At 47.1% G+C, this 25,704-nt stretch overlaps 1 pseudogene; it reads left to right on the forward strand.

Moving 5' to 3' along the window:
• The first annotated feature begins 10,907 nt into the window (after positions 1-10,907).
• Positions 10,908-25,315, forward strand: LOC142853080 (uncharacterized; annotated as a pseudogene).
• The last annotated feature ends 389 nt before the right edge of the window (positions 25,316-25,704 follow it).

Here is a 25,704-nt window from a genome sequence, read left to right on the forward strand (position 1 = left end):
TATAGCATGTGAGCTGTCTGTTTTTAATCATTTACTTAAGAAATGAAATGCGACCTTTTGTGTGACTCCTGTATTGTCTGAAAGATTTTGTGGGTATTTACACTGTGAAGAACAAAGAAAGATGAGAACACCATGAGAGAAGGAGTTACAATGGGCTAGAAGGATAACATCAGGTATGAGAGAATTCAAAGGGAAACATAAGAGGAAAGATAGAGTCAGAATGAGAGAATAGAGAACATCACGAGAAAAACATGAGAGAATCAAGAAGGAATCCCTCAGGAAAATGTAGAGTGGTTTTTTCCCCCTTAACCCCCTTAGATAAAATGTCTTAGTTTGCACCACACTGTGGACTTTCCCTTTGAGCCTTTCTGCAGCCTGGAAGCTGGTTCTCCCAGGCAGCGTTAACTGTACTGTGCAAGCTAATAGAAGAGAAAGGTAAATACCAACCCAGCTATTATACCCTTTGACCTACAATGTTGTCCCGCCTTCAAGATATGCTGGTACAATGGCGGCCCAAAGCTTGTGGGAGGAACCAACCAAGATCTGATTTAAGGTGCACTCCACTGGCACTCCTTGGGTGGCCAAGAACCTGAGACTAGATAGATAGTCCATGGACCTACAGGAAAACCAAATACTACTGTCTGCTAAAGGAACGTAGCAATAAAATGACTCCTAAAGGCATTCTGATATTCATAGATCAGTGCCTTGCTCTGTCATTGTCAGAGAAGTCTCCTCTTGCAGCAGATAGGAACAAATACAGAGACTGCAACTGGACAAGTGCAAAGCATGAGAGACTTTGGAAAACTCCCTAAATACATCCTTAAAAGGGACGTCTCCGTCAAATCTCTCCCCTCAGGGCTCAGGGAACTCCAAAGAGGAGGTGGAAAGTGTGTAAGATCCAAAGGGGAGAGAGGACAGCAAGAGACAAGGCCTTCTAAACCAGTGGTTTTCAGCCTGTGTATTGAGACCCCTTTGGGGCGGGGGACCATTGGAAAACATATATTATGATTCATTTTTGTCTTTTCCAAGAGCTGAGGACCGAACCCAGGGCCTTGTGCTTGCTAGGCCTGTGTGTTTTCTACTGAGAGACAGAAAAGGTGTGGGTCAGATGGGATAGGAGAAGGGGAAGAATTGATAAAAGTCAGGGGGAGAGGAAACAATAATTAAAATATATTATATGAAAAAATCTATTTTCAGTAAAAGAAACATTGCTTATCTTTTATTACTATTATTTATTTATTTATTTTTGAGGCATGGTCTTATGTAGCCTAGGCTTCTCTTGAATGAGATACGTAATTAAGAACGTCCTTGAACTTCTGATTGTCCCAGTTCTACCTCCTAAATATTGGCATTATAGGTGTGTGCCACCATTCTAGGAACTGAACCCAGGGCCTCTTCACACTAGGCGAACACTTCTACCAACCGAGCCGGATCCCTAGCCCCTCGATTTATTTTTGCATTGGTGTATTATCTCACCCAGGGCCTTCTGCAGGCCAGGAAAGTTATGCATCACTGCACTACATCCTCACTAGACCTTAAATCTCTCCCTCTCTCTCTCATATATACACACACACACACACACACACACACACAGAGAGAGAGAGAGAGAGAGAGAGAGAGAGAGAGAGAGAGAGAGAGAGAGAGAGAGAGAGTAAATATAAGAGATGATGGTGAAAGGGTTATAGTAATCATTTCATAATATATCTGTATTTCTAAACATCATGTTATATACCTTGAATAAACACATTTTCCTTCTTTCTGTGCTGGGGATTGACTATGCTCAGCAAGAGTGCTCTACCACTCAGGTAAACCCCTAGTTCATCTGCCAATCATACCTCCATAAAAGTAGAAAAAGTAGATTTTTCATTACTAAAACACATTTATTTTTTTTAAAAAAAATGCAGGATTAGGGACCAGTGAATGAAGAACACCCACATGCCTGCCCAGGGTCACTTGCCCTGGGTCGGGAGGAGGAACCACTGGCAGTCAGGCACCATTATGGTGAGCCAATATATATTGGTGTATGGAAAAGAGACAGAGGCAGAATGGCTCATGTCCTGTGGAGAGAGGCAGATCTGAAGAGGCAAAGGCAGTAAGGAACAAGTTGATGTGGATAACCTGCTTGCCCCTTGGACCATGTTGACGTCTGGGTCTGGGCTTCTGCCAAGGACCATGTCTTGGTCAATGGCCCTGCTACAACTGTGGTCTGTGTTGATGTCTGTGGTTATAACTGAAGGAAGTGAGGATACCCGGAGTCTGGGGTGTCACATTGATGCCCAAGAGCCATGCCACTGCAGGGCCTACCCTGAACTACCAGGGACCATGGAGGCTTCCGGGCCTGAGCTGCAGATGAGGGTCATGTCTAGGTTCACAGTCTTACCGCAGCCAGGGTACATGTTGATATCCACTGTGCCTGTTGCCACTGAGGGTCTGGGCCACCACCTGGGGCCATGTCGGTATCCAAGGGTCACCCTGCCACTGGAGCAATGCTGATCTGAGAGACCTGCACTGCCACCTAGGGCCATGGTGACATCCTGGCTCAGGCTGCTGCCAGGAACCATGTCCGGGTCCGTGGTCCTTGCTCCGCTGGGGTCTGTGTTGATGTCCATGGCCCATGTTGCCACCAAAGGCCACAGAATGCCTGAAGGAGCAAAACAAACTCCATTTTGAAAAAGAACTCCATTTTAGACAGGACCTAACTAGGGGGCTGAATGCAGCCCAGGAAAGCCATAAACACTCCCAAGAAACTGTGTCTGCCCTGGTCAAAGTGAACCACCAGGGTACTCAAACAACATCTGTTTACATCTGCTTGCTTCAAACGTCCTTGTAGGTACCCGATTAACCACGGTTTGCTACTGTGGTTAGCACAGGGTCTGCAGATGTCTGGAGGACATAACCAGGGGGTTGTTGCTGTCTCCCTTAGATACTTACAGCCTATCGGGAACTAACAACTGAGCTTTACCTCACCTTTAGCCAATTGTGATATAGAAAGATTTTTGTATTTTGAGGTTTTTGCCTTTATCAGCCCCTTACAATAGTAGACGGGGTCCTTCTCCCTCCATCTGTTGTGTCAGACTGTGAGGCAGAGGACCCATGCTAGCCCGTACTTAATAAACGAAACCTTGCTTTTGCATTGGGAAGTGTGGCTCCATTGTGGTCTTATTGGGGTCCTTAGACAAAGGCACAATGCCCAGATTTTGGGGTCCCAGGAATGTGTAGCTGCTGGGGTCATGCCGATCTGAGTGGCCTGTGTTGCTGGACCTGTAGTGTCATCTGGGTCCCTAGCTACTGCTGAAGACCCATGTTTGGGTCCATGGTCCGACTGCAGCCAGGGCTTGCATTGATGTCCATGGCTTCTCTTACCACTGAGTGCAGTGCAAATGCCCGGAGTCTAGGCAGACATCTGAGGCCATGGTGGTGACCAAAGGTCATGCTGCAACCAGGGCCATATGGGATGTGGGTAGCCTTCTCTTCCTACCTGATGTCATCTGGTCCTGAGTTGCTGCCGATGGCTATGTCTGTGGCCCTACCATATCCAGGGTCCGAGATGATTTCTTTAACTTGTTGCCACCAAACCCTGTGAAGATGCCAGGGGTCTGGGTCAACACTTTGGGCCGCATTGGTACCTGAGGGTCAGGCTGCCACAGGGGCCCTACAGATGTGGGGGCTGCACTGCCACTCAGGACCATAGGGCTGTCTGGGCCCAAGCTGTGGCCAGGGTTCACGTCTTGGTTCGTGGCCCTACTGTGGTTCCTGTTACCATTGAAGGTTGTGTGGCTACCTGGGATTTGGGCTGCTACCTGGGGCCATGTTGGAGTCTGAGGACTGTTATACCTACATTATGGGGACCCTCAAAAGACCACCACAGAGACTGAACCTTGTATGTAAAAGCAATGAGCCTTTATTCAAGTTCGAATTTGAACTCTCTGTGTGTCCAGTGCATTGGCGTGATCAGAGAGCCTCGAGCTCAGTTGGGGTGATATATATATATATATATATATATATATATATATATATATATATATATATATATATATATAATAGCAGAGGTTGGGGTGAGGGATTTCAAAGGTTCAGGACCCCTGATTGGCTGACACTTGTCTAGAAGTGCCCTGGTAAAAGGGGATGGGTGTGTGTTGGACTAAGGGACATCAGGTGATCCTATCTATAATGGGTGAAATGTTAGGATTTCCTTTAGGTACTTTCCCCTTGGATGGTCCATTCCTGGGTGGTGCCAGAGTAGTCTCAGTTTCTGGTCTTTCCTGGAACAAGGTAATCTGAAACTCAGGCCTCTATGGAGTTTGTTATGTCTGGGCTCATTCTGATAAGAGGCCTGCAATGCCAACCTGGGCCATGGTAACAACTGGACCCAAGCTGCTGCTACTGACCACGTCTGGGTTTGTGGCTTTGATGCAGCTGGGGTCTGTGTTAATGTCTGTTGCCTGTGTTACCACAATGGCCCATGTGAACCGTGTGTTTAACCATGTGTTGAACTGTGTGTTAAAGTAAAAGGACTTTAGGCCTGGTGGTGGTGGCACACGCCTTTAATCCCAGCACTAGGGAGGCAGAAGCAGGTGGATCTCTGTGAGTTCAAGGCCAGCCTGGTCTACAAGAGCTAGTTCCAGGACAGGCTCCAAAGCTACAGAGAAACTCTGTGTCAAAAAACCAAAAACCAAAAAAAAAAAAAAAAAAAAAGTAGACAAGGCACAGACATTCCTCAACCCCCTATACTTCCTGGTCTTCCTGCAGGGGCTACTCTCCCCGGCTACTGCCTCTCTCTTCCTATCCCATCCCAGCTTGCACCCAGGAAACCCCTCCCTTCTTCCTCCCCTCTTTGGGGCCATAAGATCCCCCAACCAGCTCAGCCTGTTCGGGTGCTGGGACCGGGTGGTGAGTGCAACTGGGCGGGCCTTTTGTCTGAGAGGTCCCTGGCCAGCAAGGGGATCTGATCCTGTACCAGAAGATCCATCAGAGGAGTGAATGAGTTCCTGACCCACTGCAGCAGCCCGAGACACGCAGCACAGACATTCCTAGGGGGAAACGAGCGTTCTCACGACTGTTGGGAGCAGCGGTTGGAGAAGAGTCTACTCTGGAGTGAAGAAGGCGCCATAGGCCTGCGAGGGCCTTTCGCTTTCCTTTCCCCTTCTCTCAGCCCTCCGTGACCCCGCTGGCCCCGCCTACACTGGTCCACGTGCTCCTGTCCTGGATCCCCATCTAATTAGGGGTTTGTGGATGGAGAGATGAATGAATGGGAACGTCGCGGGAGGGCGCTGGGCTGCTGGCTCCTGCTAAGGTCCATTCAGACCTTCTGGGGTTCGAGTGCGCCAGATGATGATGACAATACGAAGTGTAGGGGGGGAGAGGGTGGAAAAATGGTGGCGCTGCCAGGCAGGTCTCTTGGATATGCTCCCAGGCTTTGAGTCGCCTGGGAACAAAGTTATTGCTTCCGATTTTTATTCTTGGCCTTGGACTTGTTTTGAGGTGATCGGTAGTTCCAGGCCCAAGGCTTCTGAGAGTTTCAGTCCTTAGATTGGAAATAACACTGTGAAGATGAACCCTAGGACAGCATTTACACCATAAGGAAACGACGGTGCAGTCTGATTCGCTTGGGTGAAATAACGTGCTGTTAGTCCTGGAAGTAACTTTTAGTGGAGAGGGGAGGTGTTAGTGTAATGCCCCAATTTGAAGTGAATGAATCATTTTAAAATGGATTTTAAAGGCGTGCGCCACCACCGCCCGGAAGAGAAATCCTGTCTCGAAAAAAAAGGATTTTATTCTGGTCGTTGGTGGCATAAGCCTTTTATTCCACCACTTCCGAGGCACTTGGTCTACACTGTGAGTTCCAGAACAGCCAGGGATACACAGAGAAACCCTGTCTCCACAAAAGCAAACAAAATTTTGTATTTGATGCCCCTTAAGATTTTAAACGGTCTTTTGAATTTCTGGGACTGTTTAGCTGGATTCTTGGATTTCTACTCAGAGTCTGGGCACCAATGACACTGAAGGGAATTATATTTACATGTGTACTTCTCCCAGGGAGATGCTCTTAGTTCACCATAGCTTTGCAGATTCTGTTGTAACTTGGAATCACATTTCCCCTAGAGGTGTTATTTCTATTTATGGGTCCTAAAGATGAGAATTTAAAACCCAGATGAAATTGATTTTTGAGTCACTATAAGCGTGAATGTGATAACACCTGTGGTATAAAATAAGTGGTATTTTTTGTTTATCACATGCGAAAACTGAGTCTTCTAGAGATAGAACCTGGGGTAGAACTGTGATCTGGTTCCAGAAAGAGCCTTTTCTACACACACACCTTGCCCTGTCATGTGTGGTTTTTTTTAAGTTTGGCAATTTTACGTATTGTAAAATATCAATAATTTCTGTTTTTCTCAATTTTATTCTTCACTCATTTTCCTTTCTGCTCATGTTGTAGTTTTTATTGTCTTTTAAGACTATTACCTTCAGTCTGCTGTTCATTGTCTTAACTGAAGTTAGAATCAGAATTACATCTGTGTCGAGTACACTTGCCTGATGTATCTGATGACCTGAAATATGTTTTGTAGTTAGAAAAAGAAGACATTGAATTATAGAATTAATGTCTGCAGTTGGAAAGCGCATACTATTATAGACTGTACTTTACCTCTAATGTATAACGTAGAGTAGGTTGGAGGTTTTGTCATTTGCTTGTGGCATTTGACTGTCATTATGCCTGTTTTGAGTGTGTTTATTACTAACTAGGAGTCAGAGTAAGAATATTTAGTTAAGCTCCTTTCTTTTGGTAATAATGTTCTTGATAGGGGAAATCAGTGACTAATGCTGCCTTCCATGTGTGCATTTGTGTAATAGCACAGTAGATAGATGGAAGTTTATCATAAAAAGGGAACATTAATGTTTATAATTTTTTTCCCAAAGATACAGATTTGCCCTAATGGCTTGTATAGAAAGTAATTTTGCTTTAGGGTGTTGTTGATAATATTTTAATCATGGCAGCAGTTTATAATTGGGGAAAGTGATTTCCCTATAGTATTTTATTTCATCCTTATCAAGTTTCATGTCAGGTTATGTGATAGCCATTAAATACCTAGGGAATTTGGAATAAGAATATATTATTTAGTTGACAGTTCTTAAACAACTGTATTTTTCCTTCCTACCAGGAAGTGTTTGATGATTCATCACCTGAAAAGCAAAAAGAAATGCAAGAACAAGATGATCCTACATATGAAGAAAAAATGGTATGTTCTAGATATGTGAATAGCATTTGTGATGAACCTTTGTGAAAAAGATTTTAAATGTATTCATTAGTTTACATATACAGGTGTCTCTAATTGTGCTGTAAAACATAACAAATTATGGCTCTTTTTAGATGAACATAACTCTAAGGTGATAGTAGAGAGCACTTTTACCCACTGTAGTTCAGATTGTGATACTAATATATTAATATAGAGCTTCAGTCCTCTGACTAAAGTTTATTTCATTTCTGCTGATCTCACTTGTATGTATTATTCCCTGAAAATCTTTACCCTGAGAGACCTTTTTTAAAAAAAAATTAACGCTCATAATTGATTTTCTCATGTGCTACCATACCTGACTTGTTTCTCTTCATGTAAATAGATTATCATGTCTTTAAAACATCAGTTAAGGACTTGAGAGTTCATTATTAGTAAACTTTGTTTTCAAATATATTCACTCTCTTGATGTGACAACAGGAAATATTCAAAGGGAGTGATGACAATCCTGAGACTGAGGAGATCCATCCAGAGGGGTCATTGTCAACAACTTTACAAACTGGTCTCCCTGCTGGCACATACTGTGATGTCATTTCTGGAGATAAAATTTATGGCAATTGTACCAGAATTAAAGTCTATGTTTCTGGTGATGGCACTGCGCAATTTTCTATTAGTAACAGGGCTGGAGACCCATTTATTGCAATTCATGTTGAATCAAAACTATAACATTTAAAATAAATTAATACTGAGAGCAATAATGGCGCACGTCTGTAATCCCAACACTTGGGAGGCAGAGGCAGGCGGATCTCTGTGAGTTTGAGGCCAGCCTGGTCTACAAAGGGAGTTCCAGGACAGGCTCCAAAACTACAGAGAAACCCTGTGTCGAAAAACCAAAAAAAAAAAAAAAGAAAAGTATTTGATAAGTGAATTTTAGACCTGGTACCCTTTTAAAATTTGGTATCAGTTTGAGTAAACAGTATGTTTTCTTTCAAATACATTCCCTTGTACAATGTTTTCTTGCTTATTTTGTTTTTATGTTGTATTTAAAAATCTTGTTACTGTTATCTTATTAGAGGATAATGAACATAAAATGTTAGTTTTGGAAATACATGAACTCATTTAAGCATGTCTGTAGGCATGATGTATTTCCTGTCATGCCCCTTAACCCGCTCCCACTCTCCTCTTGATAGGTTCGTATATTCAGCCTGTGCTTGTGGGTGACTTGTCTTTGGGAGTCACAGTCACCTTGTTGCGTTTTTCAGTAGTTTGTTCATTTTGATTCTTCAGTTCTTCATGCAGGCATATGTACATTATTTCTGAAGTTTAATAAAGGGTGTCTTAAATTTTGCAGCAAACTGACAGAGCAAATAGATTTGAGTATTTACTAAAGCAGACAGAGCTGTTTGCACATTTCATTCAGACTGCTGCTCAGAAGACTCCAACCTCACCCTTAAAGATGAAACCAGGGCGCCCACGGGTAAAAAAGGATGAAAAACAGAATTTGCTCTCAGTTGGCGAGTGAGTAGTAGTTTATATTTCATAGTTTAAACCAAATTTGCTTTTTAAATTATACTTTTTAAGGTTTTTTTTTTTTAATCTTCTGTGGCTTCACAGTTGTGGCCATCGGTGTCTCAGTATCTAAAAATATATACAATGACTTAGTTTTAAACCATTAAATGCTTTGTGAATTGTAACAGCCATGTTGTACATGGAATTAAGATGTTAAGCGTTCCTTAGAGGGGTTAAAAATGCGGAGGTTAAGTGTGTTAGTCACCGTTACATAGAAGTGCTTGGTCCACGCTTGAACGTGAAGAAGCTATTGTATATTTTTGTCTTCCAAAAACCATAACTACATTGAGGGTATGTTTGTCTTTTGTGTTGGTACTAGAGATTGAACATAAGGCTTCATGCTTGCTGGATGAGCATCCTACCACCAGCTTATAGAATCCACCCAATTTTTTCACTTTTTAAAATTTTGAGACAGGGTTTTTCACTGAGTTGTCAGAGTTGGACTGAAGGTCTTTCTGTGTCAGCTCTCTAAGTAGCTAGCATTGCAAGTGCATATCCCCAGCCTTGTTAGTAAGGGCATGTGTACACTATTTGTTTAAAATGTTTGCTGTATACTTAGGGGGCTGCTTATATGTTATATGCCATCCTTCAGTGTTTTTTGGTAATTCATTGTACGTACTGAATATACGGATTTTTCAAGACTTTTGTGCTAGTATCTACTATAATACCTGATGTGATAAATGAAGTGTGTAAATTAATTATCATATGTAAGATTATTTTAAAGAGGGGGCTGGAGACGTGGCTCAGCGGTTAAGAGAACTGACTGTTCTTCCCGAGGACCCGAGTTCAATTCCCAGCACCCACAGGGTAGCTCACAACTGTCTGTAGATCCAGTTCCAGAGGATATGACACCTTCACACCAATACACATAAAATAAAAGTTAAATAAACCATAAAATTTTTAAAAAAGATTATTTTAAAGAGATTATATGTTTGTCAATGTGAAAATTGCTAAGTGATTAGTTAAAACAGAAAAGTATTATGTTCATCTAGAGTTTTATTTGGAGTATTATGTTGTTCTGGTGTATCTTATTATTACCAATTATGTATATCCAAAGTGCTATTTTTATATTAAAACATAAAATTCTTTTCAAGCCAGGTGGCAGTGGTACAAGGCTTTAATCCCAGCACTAGGGAGGCAAATCTCTGAGTTCTACAAAAGCCAGGGCTACACAGAAACTCTGTCTCTAAAACCAAAAAAATAAAGAAAACTTTTTATTTATTTATTTTTTTAAATACATACTGTTCTTGCCAGGACCTGAGTTTGGCTCCCAGCACCCATATCCAGAAGCTCACAACTTCCTGTTACTCCAGCTCCAAGGGTTTGAGGACTCTCCTCAGGCACACGGAAGGTATCATGGCAGCACTACTTAGATTCTGAGACCATTTACTTCAGCAGCGCTATGGATCATCTCTTGACTCTGGTCACGGACAGAGAAACGTTCTCCTAGATGTGTATGATATGATTATTCCTTCTACCTTAAAGGAATGACAAACTCAGCATCATCAAACTAGAGAATCATCACCAACTCCAGAAGACAAGGCCTGATTTTGGAAAGTGTGATGGATAAACATTGATCCCAGCTCACCTTTTCCCTGTAAACAACATGGCAGATGTGTATGTGCGGACCCAGAGCACGTCCTGTGAAGACATTGTTTTCTAATGTCTAGATATTTGCCTGAATATAGGAGGGCCCTTCTCTTCTGGGATGTCAATCCTGTCATGTTCACCCAGATGGAATGCAACAACTGCATTCTGGGGAGTATTCGTGTCCAAAGCCCCTATACTCGCCCTGGGGAAAGGATGTCTTTGAGCCTGGAGAACCTTCACTGTGTGGTGATGAGATAAGCCGACTTGTGTGTTCACTATGCTCAGAACAACATCTCTTTTGGGATTACCTCGCATTGTTCTTTCTATAAGACAATATAAAATTAATAGCCAAAAGTTATTTTTACTACTGTAAACATAATTCCATAACCACTCCCTCCCTTCCCCTCTTTGTCTTCCCCAAATCTGAAGAGCCTGTATCACGGCACTGCTTTCCATATTTTCTCATTTCTTAAATTACTAGAGTAAATGACCTTCCTTATCTTATGTATTTGGGTCAGGATGCCACACAAGCATGAGGACCTGAGTTCGATCCTCAGCACGGGTACAAAGCTGGGCATGTTTGTAGTCCCCGTGCTAGCAAGGCAGAGATAGGATCCCTGGGGCCCTCTGGTCAGCCATCCTAGCTGAGCCCCAGGACAGCGAGAGACCCTGTTCCAAAACTCAAGCTAAACATCCCGAGGGACCACACCTGAGGTTCAACTCTGACCCCATGTGCACACACACAAACCTAGCTTCCCAATATACACACTTACACTAACAGAAGTTAAACAGCTGTTACCTACCGAAATATCTTATTTTTTTGGTAATATCATGCTTGATATCAGACACATCAAATATTGCTAGGAAGGAGTCGAAGCATGAGCCTTCCTCTCCTTCTTTTATATAAGGCTTATAGGAAAAAAAATAATGATTTCGAAATGCCGCAAAAAGAGGAGGGGAGCCGCTTACCCCCGTTCCCTCTGCTCCAACCCCTACTCCCCCCTCCTCTTCCTTATATCCTACTATCCTCAAGAAAAAAAATCCACTTTACCCCCCGCCTGTTCTTTCCCCGGACCCTGAATCTCCCCTCGTAGACCTCCTATCGGAGGAGGAGGAGCCTCCTCCATATGCAGGACCAGCGAGCCCAGAGGGACCTGAAGCAGCCCCGAGGCACCCCCACAAGAATCCCCAACCCCCTCACCTATGGCTGGCCGACTGAGGGGCAGATGCGAGCCACTGCCTGATTCCACCTCCCATGCCCTTCCCCTCCGTAGGGTCCGAATGGCCAGCAACAGTACGGGCCATTCTCAGCTTCTGATCTATACAACTGGAAGCAACACAAACCCCCCCCCCTTCTCCAAGCACCCAGTGATACTAACTTGATAGAATCTATCCTAGTTACACACCAGCCCACCTGGGACGACTGCCAGCAGCTCTTGCAGGCTCTGTTGACCTTGGAGGAAAAACAAAGCGTCTTTTTGAAGGCACAGAAGAATGTCCCGGGCCACAACGGACGTCCAACCCAGCTGCCGAACGAGATTGATGCGGCTTTTCCCTTGACCCGCCCTAATTGGGACTTTACCACGGACGCAGGTAGGGAACACCTACGTCTTTACCACCAGTTGCTCATAGCGGGTCTCCAAGGGGCAGCACACCACCCCACTAATTTGGCTCAGGTAAAGCAAGTGATACAAGGGAATGAGGAGACACCCTCAGCATTTTTAGAGAGGCTTAAGGAAGCAGAAAGAATTTTTAACAAAAGGGAAACTCCGGAGGAGAAGGAAGAGAGATTATGGCAGAGAATGAAAAAGGATCAGGAGGAAAGAGACATGAAAAGAATAAAGAATTAAGCAGGCTGCTGTCCACTGTAGTTCAAGGACAAGATAGAAAGGGAGGTAGGCTGGGAGAACGGAAGGGGGCCAAAGTGGATATTGACCAATGTGCCTACTGCAAGGAACGAGGACACTGGATCAGGGACTGACCCAAGAAGCCCAAGGGACCCCGGAAACCTAAACACCGGGCTTCCCTATTAGCTCTGGATGAGGACTAGGAGAGTCAGGGCCAGGAGCCCCCCCGCCCCCCACCGAGCCCAGGATAACTCTTAAAGTTGGGGGGCAACCAGTTACCTTCCTAATGGACACCGGAGCCCAGCACTCAGTCTTAACCCAGGAACCTGGACCTCTCAGTGACCTATCAGCCTGGGTTCAAGGGGCAACCCGAGGCAAGAGATACCGATGGACAATGGATCGGAAGGTTCAATTGGCAACTGGTAAGGTGACACATTCCTTCTTGCATGTTTCAGATTGTCCCTATCCTTTATTGGGTAGGGACCTTCTCACTAAATTAAAGGCCCAAATCCACTTTGAGGACAAGGGGGCTCGGATAACGGGCCCTAAGGGTGGCCCCCTCCAAATTTTAACACTCCATCTGGAAGATGAATATAGACTTTATGAGCCTCAGGAGCCACAAATACCTGACTTGGCCTCCTGGCTTAATGACTTTCCATTGGCATGGGCAGAAACTGGGAAAACGGGGTTAGTTAGTCCTACAACAGGCCCCACTCATCATCCAACTAAAGGCCACAGCTACCTCCGTCTCAATTAAGCAGCACCCCATGTCTCATGAGGCATATCAGAGTATAAGACCCCACATAAAAAGGCTGCTGGATCAGGGCATTCTCACTCCCTGCCGATTGCCATGGAACACCCCCCTCCTGCCAATAAAAAAAGCCGGGGACTGGGGACTACCGGCCAGTGCAGGATCTGAGAGAGGTTAACAAAAGGGTGAAGGACATACACCCCACAGTCCCCAACCCTTACAATCTAGAGTACTCTGCCACCATCCCACGTTTGGTACACCGTATTGGACTTAAAGGATGCTTTCTTCTGCTTGCGGTTACATCCTGAGAGCCAGTCCCTTTTTGCCTTTGAATGGAAGGACCCAGATCTTGGACTTTCTGGTCAATTGACCTGGACCAGGCTCCCCCAGGGATTTAAGAATAGCCTGACCCTCCTTGATGAGGCCTTACACTGGGACTTGGCAGACTTTCGGGTTCAGTACCCCGCCGTGATATTGCTCCAATATATTGATGACCTCCTTCTGGCGGCCGCCTCAGGAAAAGAATATCAGGAGGGCACAAAAGCCCTCCTACAGACATTGGGACAATTAGGATATCAGGCATCAGCCAAAAAGGCTCAGATTTGCCAGAAACGAGTCATTTGCCTAGTTATCAATTGAGAGATAGACAGAGATGGCTGACCGAGGCGTGCAAACAGACTATTACTAACATCCCTGCCCCCCAGAACCCCCTGCCAGCTGTGGGAGTTTCTGGGAACAGCGGGGTTCTGCCGCCTCTGAGTCCCAGGGTTTGCGGAGATGGCTGCTCTCTTATATCCTTTGACCAAGCAAGGGGTGATGTTCACCTGGGAAAAGGAGCACCAGGAGGCCTTCAACAATATCAAAAAGGCTTTGCTAACCTCACCCGCATTGGGCCTTCCAGACGTTACCAAGTCCTTTGAACTGTTTATAGATGAAAAGCAGGGATATGCCAAGGGGGTCCTGACCCAGAGACTGGGCCCCTGGAGGCTTCCTGTGACCTATCTGTCCAAGAAACTCGACCCGGTCGTATCCAGATGGCCGCCCTGTCTACTGATGGTAGCAACTATTGCAGTCCTTACTAAGGACACAGGTAAATTGACTCTGGGCCAGCCATTGACCATCCTGGCACCCCATGCAATGGAGGCCTTGGTCAAACAGCCTCCAGACCGCTGGCTTTCCAATGCCCGCATGACTCATTACCAAGCCATGCTCCTGGATGCGGACCGGGTGCAATTTGGACCTGTGGTCACTCTCAACCCCGCAACCTTGCTCCCCTTGCTGGAGGAGGCAGAGCAGCATGATTGCCTCCAGATCCTTGCAGAAATGCACGGGACCAGACGGGACCTGACGGATCACCCTCTTCAGGACGCTGACTACACCTGGTACACCGATGGTAGTAGCTTCCTGGAAAATGGGGAGCGGAGAGCGGGCACAGAAGTAACCACGGAAACAGAGGTAATTTGGGCTGAAGCCCTACCAGCGAGCACCTCATCCCAAAGAGCAGAACTCATCGCATTGACCCAGGCACTCCAGATGGCAGAAGGTAAGAAACTTAATGTCTATACGGACAGTCGATACACCTTTGCCACTGCCCATATACATGGGAAAATTTACCGAAGGCGAGGGCTACTGACATCAGAGAAAAAGGAAATTAAAAATAAGGCTAAAATCTTGACACTACTCAAAGCCCCATTTCTGCCCGAAAAACTGAGTATTATACACTGTCCTGGCCACCAAAAGGGCCACAGCCCAGAGGCAAAAGGAAATCGATTGGCGGATGCTGCCGCCAAGGAGGCTGCCCTAAAAACAATCAGCACCTCCCGAGCCTTCCTTCTGACCGATTCAGAAAATACAAGACCGTTCCGATGTCCACTGCCCTATAGTCAAGAGGACACCAACCTCCTAAAGAAAATTGGGGCCACCTATGACCCCAAAGAGCAACATTGGGTCTTCAAGGAAAAGACTGTTATGCCAATGAGACATACCTATGAGCTGATAAAATACCTGCATAGGTTGACCCATTTAGGACCAAAGAAGATAAAAACCTTACTGAAACAACAGGAAACTGGCTGGGGATTGAACCTGGGTCCTCTGGAACAGCAGCCAGTGCTCTTAACTGCTAAGCCATCTCTCTAGTCACAGGGAGTTTTTTTTTTATATTTTTTAAATTGTTTTTTTGAGACAGTGTTTCTCTGTGTAGCCCTGGCTGTTCTGGAGCTTACTCTGTAGACCGGGCTGGCCTCAAACTCAGAGGTCCTCCTGAGGATCTGCCTCCCAAATGCTGGGACTAAAGGTGTGCACCATCACTGCCTGGCAGGGCATTTACTTTTAAAGGATTAAACAAAGCAAAGCATACAGAGCACGCCATGGCTGTCGGGTTTTGTCTGGCATCTCTCCTCTGGTTAAACAGAAGGCAAATGTATGGAGGGACAGAGGAAGAAGCGAGGCCCCTACAGCAGCAGGCCTTTCTCACTTGAGAGATGTCTCCATCGCCAGGCTGAGCCCTCCAGAGCCTCAGAAGCATGGAGAGCTGATTTGTCTGGGAGCAGAAGAGTTCTGATAGAGAGCAAGGGGAAGATGCATCCCTCTGTTTCGGTTATTCCTACATCAGCAGCTAGCCGCAGCCACCTCTGATTTAGCACATTTTCTCACCTCCCAGATTCTGGCAATGGAGCCACACAGAGCCCTCACAATCTAGCTACCCTGCCTCCTGGGAGGTGACCAGGAAAGAACATAGCTATGCAAAGGAGAAGGAGTCAGGGAAGAAAAAAGAGCTTTCTCACTAGCACTAGCTTGAAATCCATTCACCCTGGACAGGATGACTCGGGCTTTAGCACACCACCCCCGTTTCACAGATGGAAAGAGGAGATGTCAGTGAAGCAGCCTTCAGGATGCTTTTAGAATTGGGCCATTGGGACGATTCAGTCAGTGAAGGCGCTTGCTAGCATGCCCGATGGCCCAAGTTTGCACCAAGAATCCCACATGGATGATGAACTGACGACCACAGGTAGTTCTCTGCACTCCACACACATGTCACAGTGCTTATATGCATGAACACGCACATGTGCATGTGTGTGCGCGCACACACATAAATAGAGAAGTTTAAGACTTCGAATGTAGGATCTTGATTCCTGGAGTGAATGTGAAGTAACTGCTCACTAAGCAATCAAAGAGGTTTAAACAGCCCATTCTGTACAGGTACTGTCGTCTTGGGCCTGGAGATGTGGCTAGCTGGCCTGGCGTGCAAGAGGCCTTGGATCCCATCCCTGGGAATGAAAAGACATGCACGCATGCACACACACACACACACACACACACACACACACACACACACACTCACACATTCATGCATACATCCACAACATAACATACACATGCATACACGCGAATACACACACACACATATACATATAAAACTGTCTTAGTTATTGTTTCTATTGCTGTAAAAAGACACCCTGACCACTGCAATTCTTATAAAGGAAAATATTTAATTGGGGCCGCTCACTTATAGTTCAGAGGTTCAGTCCATTATCATCATGGGGACATGGCAGTGTGCAGGCAGACATGGTGCTGGAGAAGCAACTGAGACTCCTACATCTTCCAGGCACCAGGAAGGGGTCCGCCTCACTGGGCTTGACTTGAGCAATATGAGACCTCAGAGTCTGTGTCCACAGTGACACACTTCCTCCAACAAGACCACACCTCGTAATCCTATGAGATTATGGGGGCCAATCACATTCAAACTACCACAACATGCACATACATATAGACACATACACCGATACATGTACATACACACACTCACACACATGCACACATACACAACATATACATGTGCACACACACACATATACACATACCCACAATACATACATGTACATACTCGGCACACAACATACACATGTGCATACACACATAAAATATACATGAACATATACACACGCATGCACACATACATTTACACACAACGTATACATGTGCATATACACACAAATACACACACAGTTGCACATAGCAGAACAGGGCAAGCGTTGTGTCCTTTCATGACCTAACCAGGAAGTGCTGTCCGCCCTCTGCCATGCTGCAGCTGTACTAAGAGAATTGGCAAATCCAGCACCTGTGATGGAGGCCAGGAAGTGTGATTGCTGGTACCGGGCTTGGAGGCTGCCAGCACCTGCAGACAGCCAAGATGAAGATTTCCATATTAATTCCAGATTCAGACTGCTGGGTCTGACTTGCAGCCGGGCCAGCCCCAGCTAGGAACCTTAGGCGGGTCACTCACCCTCTCTGTGCTTGAGCTTCCAGATCTGGAAATGAGCATGAATTTAACATTGCCTCATAGGCTCGTGTGGGAGCTACAGCTTGGCATCCTTTGGCAATGCCTAGGAGGCTGGCAGGAGGGCCTCAAGGCCAAGAACAGCCCGGGCTATGTAGTTTTGCCCTGTCACAACAAACAAATAAGCAAACCTTATCAAATTTAAAGTGTTTTGAGTCACAGGAATGTCTCGGGTTTTTAGAGCTGTCCAGGGCTCTGGCCCAAGCGTGCAGGGTGACTGACCAGAGTAGGAGGGTGGCCACATCTCTGCAGGCTCTCTTCCAGTGACTACAGGAGCACAGGGCTTTGAGACACAGCCTTGGCCTCAGCACTTTTGGAGCCTAAAGCTTTGGAAAAAGCCTTTTTGAGTTGGGGGAGGAAGAGGAGAACTGGCTGTCAAGATGCTGGAGTCTGGGGAAAAATGCTTCTAAGACAAAAGGGGCGGGGACGTGGCTGGCTGGGCTATGTACACACCCCAGGGCTGCAGGAACTCCTGCCATTGCCTACTGTGGTCGGTATATAAAATAAATGAAAAAAATGCTGATTAAATAAAAGAAAAGATAAAAAGAAAATCCAGCTCGCTCAAAGTAGATTCTAATGCTCTGGACTGTGTCAGGTTGAGAAAGTGCCCAGTCAGGGAAGCGCTTGCCTTAGGAACATGCCGACCCGAGTCAGAGCTTCAGTGGGTAAAGCCATAAAAGCCTAGCAAGGCCTCATGGACCTGGCTGCATTCCTGCTGCAGGCAGAAGCAAGAGGATTCCAAGTACTCGCTGGCCAGTGAATCAGTGAACTCAAGGTTCAAAGACAGACCTTGTTTCAAAAACTCAGGTGGAGAGACTGGGAGACAGCTCTGCAGACAAAAGGGCTGGCTGTGCAGGCAGAGCTGGGAACTCAGGTTCTTTAGGATCCCTGGAACGTGTGTAAAAAGCCAGATGTGGTTGTACACATCTGTATCTCAGAATTCCCACAGAAATGAGGAGTGGAGGCAGAGAACCTCTGGCTGACACCCCTGAAGCAAAGGACAGAGACCCTACCCAAAGCCAGGTGGAAGGTGAAGACACACGCACTGTGGCACCCCATCCCCATCCCTTGCGGGGTCACACAAACAGATGAGAAAAAGGAAAGAACACACAAGGCAGAGTGTGACCAAGGAAGACACCCAAACACATATGCACATGTATCCAAACACAGAGTGTGAACCCACACACATCCTTTAAACAGAGCATGGTGGTATAAATCCTTCACCAATGTAGGCAGGCGGATTGTGAGTTTGAGCTCCATGAGACACTTCCTCAAAAGAAAAACAAAACAAAAGACCAGAAAGTATTACCAGGAAAACTGTCTGATAGCCCCAAAAGGCTCCTAGGAGAGAGACAAGCCTGTCTTTGTGTCTGGCAGGCTTAGGACTGGACCAGGATCTTTTTGGGACCTAGAGAAGTCTCATCTAAAGAGAAAGCCAGAAAATGGTGCATTTCTCTGTGTTTCAGTATGAGGAACAGCAAACCTTCAGGGCTGGAGGTAGCACAGCTCCAGGGGAAGCCAGGAAGCAGTGTGTGTGTGTGGGGGGGGTACAGGCCATGAGCGTGACAGTATCACTGGGAGTGGCGTGTTTCACAGAGAAAGGTTGTCAAGTGTGTCCCAAATCAGTCACCTTTACTCAAGAAACTGCCCACGTCACTTGAAGTCTGGGTGCAGACGTTATTTCTCAGCTGGCTTTGCAGTTCAGCATGGTCATATGACCAGAGGAAACTCAGCAGAAGCCTTAGAAGCCTGACCAACCATCTTTATGCTTGGCGGTTGCTTCCTGGAGCTTGGCATGTGGGGTTGAGGTGGTGTGACCTTCAAGAGGTGGGGCTGGCTCATGGGAAGGACTTGCTAGTGAGAATCCAGCCCCAAAATGGGCAATGTCTCCCAGGAGTGGCTTAGGTTTCTGGGGACAGTGTGAGTTCTCTGGGGAACTGACTGTTAGACTGGACCCCACGTTGTTAGTACTGCGGCCCTGGTCTCTTCAAATTACCCTGGGGGTTTTCTTGGGTCTGAAACCTGCACATGAATCGCTGTGGAAATTCTCAGACCCATCTTTCTGGGCCTAGTGCCTTGTTCTCTCTCTCTCTCCTCTGTCTCTGTCTCTGTCTGTCTCTCTCTCCCTCCCTCTCTCTCTTCCCCCACCCCCTTCATTTGGATAGTGTATTTCAGGTGCAGAGTTCTGTCTCTGTACAGACTGTGGGTGCCTGAGGCCGTCTGCTGCCTTGCACAGCTGAACGTCTCCCTGACCCAGTTGGGGCACCTTAGGAGGTCTGTAGGGTAACCAACCACAGGGGACTCAGATGCCAAGTTTGATCATCCTAGGGGCGATCTCTCAATAGAGAGGACAAGTGGGCAAACTCATCTGGTCTCAGCTGGTATCAGGGGAGGCACCAGCTAACTTGCTTCTCCAGTGCGGAGTCCCATGAATACTAGATAGGAGATCTGCCCCTGGGCCACACCTCCAGCCCCTCAACTGAGGAATCCAGGCAGGAACATCAAACCACAGCAAGCTCTTGGTCTCACTATGTCACCCAGATGGATTGTGACACTGTCATCTTCCTGTCTTGGTATCCAAGGCAGTAGGATGGCAGCTGTGTGCCTGTGCGGCCACATCGGCTGGAGGTGCCAACTCATCATTGACAGGGTTATCCCTAAAGGATAATGTGCGCTAACCAGATGCCCTTTACTTGGCTGTTGTTCACACCCTGCTGTGAGTTAGACTGCCTGTGGCTCCCTGCTCCCTGACTCACGGTCACTGCCCTCACCACACCAAAGCAGCAGAGTCGGGTGACCATGGACTGAGCCTGAGAAACCATGAGCCACGACACATCCTGGCTACTTCACGTTGTGGCTCATAGAGACAGGGTTGGGGAAGCCAGGAATCAGGGTGAGTTCTCCTTCCAGCCCTGGCCCTGTCTCCTCTGAGCCTCCTACACTTCACGCTGCTTTCGCTGCTCCTTCAAGGCAGACCACACTCTCACCAGCTGCTCTCTCAGCCAAGAATGACCCAGAAGAGAGCGAGACCCCACCGACAGTGCTAAAATCCAAGCCACTAGAACTTTCTGCAGGGATCATGATAGTGGCTGGGTGTCCATGCTAGCCAAGTTATTAGCACCAACAGGCTTCAAGCTGGGCTCAGGCAGACCTGTGTTCAACCCTAGCTCAGCAGTGACTTGAGTTGAAGAGCCTCCAAATAGGAAGTGAAATATGGGAAGCTGGGCCACAGTCCGGGCAACTGCAAGAGGCAAGAGACTAATGGCTGAGAAGACGAGGACGCAAGCTCTGGGGCCAGGCTTTCGGGATTTGAAGTCGACTTACATCTTTGTGATCTCAGACTGATTACTAAGCCTCTCTGTTTCCGTTTTCTTGTTTGTGAAATGGTGCAGCTTTAACACTTGGCATACGCTGCTACGTTCCCGCTGACTCTCGGGAGGCATTTAGCAAACCTGCTACTCCGAAAAGCCCCCAGAGGACACTGTCGCCTACACCATGGATGTAAATAGTGCCTCCTGAAGTTGTCCAAAAGAGCAACGGAGTCCATGGCTGTGTGGGAGAGGCTTCTCTGGACACCGTGATCATCATTCCTTTTACCTCCTTAGAACTGTACAAAGGTCAGGATGCTCCGTGTCTCAGGACAAGAGACCAAGTTGCAGCTGCAGAGCCACACGCCCAGGAACTACTGGAGCAGGGGTGCAAATTCCGACTCAGATCAGAGAGGGAGAGACAGTGCTTACACTTACCAGCAATTTGTCCATGGATGGGTAGGTGTGGATCAGTGGGCTTCAAGAGGACTCCTGGGGACTATGGGAAGGCATATCTGTCTTCTAGAGAAAGCATTCTTGAGCTGAGCATTGTGGTTCTGTTTGTCATCCAAGCACTAGGGAAGCTGAGGCAGGAGGATAACTGCAAGTTTGATTTAAGCGAGTATCTTTAAGATTGTCCTGGGCTACAGAATGAGACCTTGTTTCAAAAAGAAGAGAGAAAGAAAGAAGGGGGAAAGGGATGTGATGGGTCCCCCTTAACGTCGGTTCATGCTGCCATTCTTAGTAGACGTGACCAAGAAGGCAGTCTCACTGGGCTGCAGGAGAAACCAGTCCAGGATAGTCCATAAAGAAGCAGAATGCAGGGGACGTTGGAGGGCTAGCTGGAGCCTTGCTCACACTGAGCCTGAAGCTGCACCTCTTGTAGTTCTGAGAACCAACAAAGGCAAACAACAGCAGCCAGGTGTGGTGCCGGACACCTCACCCTCAAGCACTCAGGAGGCACAAGCATGAGTCTGGCCTTGGCTGCACAACACAAGCCTGTCTCCAAAGCCAAAACAGCAAGTATGGGATTTCCTCTTGGAAGCATAAAATTGCCTTAAATAAAAGTGGTGGGGAAGAACCCACCACACAAGCATGAGGACCCGAGTGAGAGCCCAGCACTCACATGAGAAATAGCTGGGCTTGGAAGCACATGCTTGTAGTCCCAGCACCGGGAGCAGAGACGGGCAGATTCCTGGGGCTCACTAGCAAGCCAGCCTAGCCTACCTGGCAAGCTCCGATGACAAGCCCTGCCTCATAAATAAGGAGCCTGAGGGACAGAAGCTGGGCCTCCACATGCATGTGCACACACATGCACACGTGTACACATACAAGAGAAGAAAGGAAGAAAGGGAGTGGAGGGGGGAAGAGCAGAAGTTGTTGATTTATTCAGTGCCTCGATTTTCAGTGTGAAGCTTGGGAGATGTTGGACACGACAACGGCTCTGACTCTCCCAATAGCGCATGCTCAGATCAAAACACCACATCGCATGGCTCCACTCTGCACTACTGTTTATCAAGTCTAACGGTTTCCATTGAATATCCGAGTGACTATGAACAGCATTGCTCCCGTCCCGCCTAGAGTCACACGGCTATGACAACATCAGCCCTACACATGTGCAGAGTCTACACGCATCCATCCTGAGTCACACGGCTATGACAGCATCAGCCCTACACATGTGCAGAGTCTACACGCACCCATCCTGAGTCACACGGCTAGGACAGCATCAGCCCTACGCATGCGCAGAGTCTACACGCACCCGTCCTGAGTCACACGGTATGACAGCATTAGTCTACACATGTGCAGAGTCTACACGCACCCATCCTGAGTCACACGGCTAGGACAGCATTAGTCTACACATGTGCAGAGTCTACATGCACCCATCCTGAGTCACACGGTATGACAGCATCAGCCCTACACATGTGCAGAGTCTACACGCACCCATCCTGAGTCACACGGCTAGGACAGCATCAGCCCTACGCATGTGCAGTCTACACGCACCCATTCACTCAGCTGAGCGCTGAACACATTTGCGGGAACACTGCATCTCCACGGAACATACAGAAGCCCCTGTCATGTCACTACTCCCCACACAATACAACACAGCTGTCTACAGAGTAGTTCAGAGATGGCGTGAGGCACACAGTGCCATTTTTACAGAAGGACTTGCTCATTTTGGCAGGCCCCAGCCGTCACAGGGTTAGTTGAGTGTCTGGGACCCCGCAGAAGGACTTTAGTGCCCTGAGTGGTCTTGGGTTTTCTCTAGCTCACTGCACCAGGGAGGTCACTGGAGTCTGGAATTGGTACCAGGAGTGGGGTGTGACAAGCACACCGAGATTACAAATCTGGTGAGAACTTGGATCAAGGCTTGGTATTGTACGCTGTCATTCCTGAGCCCAAGGCATACTGCAGTCTGTTCCTCAGTTTCCCCAAGCTCTAGCTCTTGGCCCTTTGCCTTTCCCTGATTTCTTTTTTTAAAGACTTTTAAATTTTTAAAAATATTTATTTATTTTATATGTATGAGTATTTTGGCTGCATGTAAGTCTGTGCAGCACATGAATACTTTGTGTCCATGGAGGCCAGAAGAGGGCATTAGGTCTCCTGGAACTTAAGTTACAGGTGGTTGTGAGCCACCATGTGGGTGTTGGAAGCCGAACCCAAGTCTTCTGCAGAAGCAACATGCACTCAACCCCTAAACTATCTCTCTAGTCCCTGGTTTCTATTTTTTTTTTAAATTATATTTGTCTCTGTTGGAGTGTGCCTTGTGAATTCAGTGCCCAAAGATGCCAGAGGCCAAAGGCTTCAGACTTGTTGGGGCTAAAGTCACAGGCAGAACTACCACATGAAAGACGTTGCAGGCAGAGGGAACAGCAAGCAGAAAGGCCTTGAAGGCAAAAGCACTTAAGGCCAGGCATGATGGCCTTGAAGTTCAGGGCTGGCCTGGGCTAGAGAGATGGCTCAGCTTTTGAGAGCATTGTTAGTTGCTATCTCAGACTATCCCAGAGGACCTGACTTTGGTTCCAGTATCCAGTCAGGCTCATGACTGCTTGCAACTCTAACTCCAGGGGAATCAAATGCCTTTCTCTAGCCTTTGAAGGCATCTGAACACTTGGCACACACACACACACACACACACACACACACAGACACAGACACACACACACACAGAGCGAGAGAGAAACAAAATTATTTTTAAAAATAAAAGAATATTCTGACTGTTGCCTGGAGGTAGAAAGCATGGTTGACACACATGAGGTCCCTAGTTCCATCCCCAAAACCATAGGAAACAAAACCCCAAAACAACAAAACACGAGGAACAACAGATGGAGTGGTGGGGATTTGACCCAGGGGAGAAAGTACAGCCAGAGGCAGAGTCAAAGGTTCCGTTTGGGTGGAGCCACTAGCAGAACCTGCAGGGGCCAGTGGTGAGCCACATGAATCATCCCAACACTGGGGAGGCTGAGGCAGGAGGGGCATGACTCCAACCCAGTCTGCACTGCAGAGTCAGTCTCTGCAGAAACAACAACCAAACCAAAACAAACAAAATTACAGGCCTGCTCGTGTGCACAGTCACCATCCAGAAAGTGTGACGGGGCTGGGGAAATGGCTCAGGTGGTAAAGTCCTGTTTTTGTCATGCAAACACGAGGACTTGAGAACTTGATCTTGGGGGTCCTGAACCGGCACCTTTCTCTTCACTCCCAGCACTGGGGTATGAAGACGGGCAGATCTCTGGGGCTCGCTAGCCAGCCAGCCTTGTCCCATTAGCAAGCTCTAGGCCAATCAGAGACCCTGTCTCAAAACATGAATGTAGGGTGTTGAAAGCTTAGCATCTTACCTGGCTGTAAGAGACAGGAAGGGACAGGACAGCTCAAGCTCACAAGCCCCATGAAAAAGAGATGGCTTGCGGCTGTTGGAGACTTGGAACCGGAGGCACAGCTGAATCCTACATCAAAAGTCCTATAAGTTCAGAAGGGTGGCTGGGTCTTGGGAGCACATGTCTGTTAATCCCAGCACTTGCAAGGGAGAGGCAAGAGGATCTCAAGGAATTCGAGGCCAGCCTGGTCTACAAATCAAGTTCCAGGACAGCCAGAACAGTCCTGGACACAGAGAAACCCTGTCTCAGAAAAAAAAAATCTCAGAAGGGTGACTTCAGGGACATGTGCTAATAAGACACTGAGGAGCCAGCAGCTAGCATGGAGAGCCTGCCAGGCACTGAGGGAGGGGCGGGCACTCCAGAGCCTCTGCAGACCTTCCTCTGTGGCTCGAAGCCAAGGCCAGTATTCAAAGGACAAAAAGAGGGTCTCTCTGCCCTGCAAGCCAGCCAGCTGCACTGGAAAAGCAGTGCCCTGGGACCAGACCTATTTCTTTTTAATATCATCTAGGCTAGAATTGTTCAACCTTCCTTCCCCTTAAAAAAAAGTGTTCTGATTCCCAAGCAGCTCCTTTTTAAAAGTCAGGATTGTTTTCTTTTTCTTATGGGAACGAGGCACTGAGACCAGTTGTTCTTTCTGCCTTGAGGTGCAGAGACCAGACGCAGATCGCCTGTGAGCCTGCTCTGTTAGAGCAGCTGCCGCCTCAGGTTGTGGAGAGGAAACAGTGCAGAAAGCATTCGCCTTCCAAGCATGAGGACCTCAGCTTCATCCCTGAACCCACGAAGAAAGCCAGGCTTCTTGCACCCATGTAACCCTAGCACGAGGGAAGCAGAGTCAGAAAAATCCCTGGACTTGCTGATCAGTCAGCTTAGCCTAACTGATGAGCCTCAGGACCCAGTGAGAGACTTCGTGTTTAAAACGAGAGTGGAAACCAGGCATGGTGGCACACACCTTTAATCTCAACACTCGAGAGGCAGAAGCAGAAAGATTTCTGTGAGTTCCAGGACAGCCAAGGCTACAAAGAGAGACCTTCGCTAAAGAAACAAAGCTAGCGGAGGGTTCCTGAAGAATGACACTCGTGATGACCTCTGACCTCCGTACACATGCTTACACATGTGCATACGCACCTGCACACACAAACATGCATACACCCCACACAAAAGGAAATGTTTGTCCCCCAGAGCTGGATGCTGTCGCTAAC

The sequence above is a fragment of the Microtus pennsylvanicus genome, chromosome 6 (assembly GCF_037038515.1).
Source record: "Microtus pennsylvanicus isolate mMicPen1 chromosome 6, mMicPen1.hap1, whole genome shotgun sequence".
In the NCBI taxonomy this organism is placed as follows: Eukaryota; Metazoa; Chordata; class Mammalia; order Rodentia; family Cricetidae; genus Microtus; species Microtus pennsylvanicus.